Below are 2,036 nucleotides of genomic sequence, written 5' to 3'. Positions count from 1 at the left end.
CTAATGTGGGTAGTACATGTGCTTCATATTTCCTCGAAGCACAACTTTAACAAATAAAAATGATGATGGAGGGGAAGGACTCTAGTGCTATCTATGTCATTTAGCTTCTTTAGACTGGTTGTAAAAATCAAGTTGAACGGGTGCAATATATATGCAAGCGCGCACACACACATGACGAGAGGTACAAATAAGTAAATGTGGTAGCAACTCAACCACAAGGTGGATGGTGTGTGGGTGTAGCACTGGAGATGAGTTATTGACTTAACTTGCTATAAGTTTTTTTCAAGGATACACTTGCTATATGTTTTGTTAAATGAACTATAAGATCCTTGGGCCAATAGCACATCCACTCCTCCAACAAAGTGAGGTTGTTGCACTCCACCAGATATTAAAATCAAATGTAGAATATACAAGGAACTAATTTCATTTAGCTACAACTAGTTGTGTCAAAATCTTTTTGAAGCCAATATGCCACATCTTGTTATCTATTGAAATACATTTAATCGAGAAAATCAATAGAACAATGATGTTGTGATATAAAATGAACATGTACATCTGTCATAATTAGTGTCCACTATACCGATAGTCTAAAATGTTTAGTACAAATAACGATATCGTGGACGTGCTCCATCGACTAAAAGGGAGCACACTGATTCTTTATGGGTTTTTCTAGCTACCTTGACTAAAAGAGAGTCCTCCAAAATCAATACATTGTCTAAAATGAAATGTTCATGCTATTCTTGAAAATTGTTCCTTACAAACATGATTTTTTGGTCATAATTAAAATATTCTTGGTTATAATATCTACTCCCTCCGTTCCTCAATATAGGGTGTATAGTTTTTGGAACGAAAATTAAAGAATACACGTGGAGGCAAAAATTTCACAAGTTTTGGGTTACACCTGACTAATTGACATGAGAAAATAGAGGAGATAAGGATATGTAATGAAATCCCTAAAAAAAACTTATCCAAACGAGTGGTGCAATGCAATACACCTTATATTCAGATTTTTTCTCAAAAAACTATACACCTTACATCAAGGAACGGAGGGAGTATTAAAATATCAATATAGTGCAACTTTTAGCAAGATTCTCATGTACTCCCTCCGTTTCTTTTTACTCCGCATATAAGATTTGTTTGAAGTCGAACCACGCAAAGTTTAACGAAATTTATATTAAAAATATCAACATCCACAATACTAAAACTATATAGTATGAAAATTCATTTCATAATGCATCTAATAACATGAGTTTCATATTGTGAATGTTGATATTGTTTAATATAAAGTCAATCAAACTTTACAAAGTTTGACTTTGACCAAAATTTTTATGTAGGCTAAAAAAGAAATGGAGGGAGTACTATGTGTTAGCGTCATATTTTTCATGACTCCTCCCTCCTCATAGTGATTGATGTTGTGTTTCTTGTAAAAGTGGACCTTGAGCAGCATAGGTTGGCTATGACAACCATCATGTATTTTTTGTAGCTCCTTTTTCCCTTGTCTTAATGAAATTGACGGAGGGCCTGTCTTGCATTGTCAAAAAATAAATTTCTAACTACTATTTTAAAAATCAGGGAAGAAAACTATATCTATCATTCAATATTTGGCCGTCGATTGAAAAGATTTCTTCATGTTTATTTGAATAATATGTTACAAATATCAATTTATTCCAAAAACAAATACCCATTGCTGAAAAGAATAAAAATTGAAAAAGATATACATGCAATAAAAATTATATATATTGAATTAAGATTATGAGTTTCTAAAAGAAAATGTTTACACACATGTAAAAGTTCTTTTATTAAGGATTGAGTGATATAGTTCTTGAATTAGATAGATATCACAGTTGCAATCTCTGGAGTCTAGAACAATGTCTTCTCATTCGACTGCGAAAATATTTTGTGTGCCATTCTATCATTCATATCGATGTGCGTCGCCTCATCGAATACTGATTGTGCAGACTAGATGCATCGCTAGGAGTCAACTATGTACAAGATGTTCTTTTCCTAATACCTCCCACATCTAACATGTGTGTCGT

Source organism: Triticum dicoccoides, chromosome 7B (assembly GCF_002162155.2).
Source record: "Triticum dicoccoides isolate Atlit2015 ecotype Zavitan chromosome 7B, WEW_v2.0, whole genome shotgun sequence".
Lineage (NCBI taxonomy): Eukaryota > Viridiplantae > Streptophyta > Magnoliopsida > Poales > Poaceae > Triticum > Triticum dicoccoides.
Note: the sequence above shows the minus strand (reverse complement) of the source record.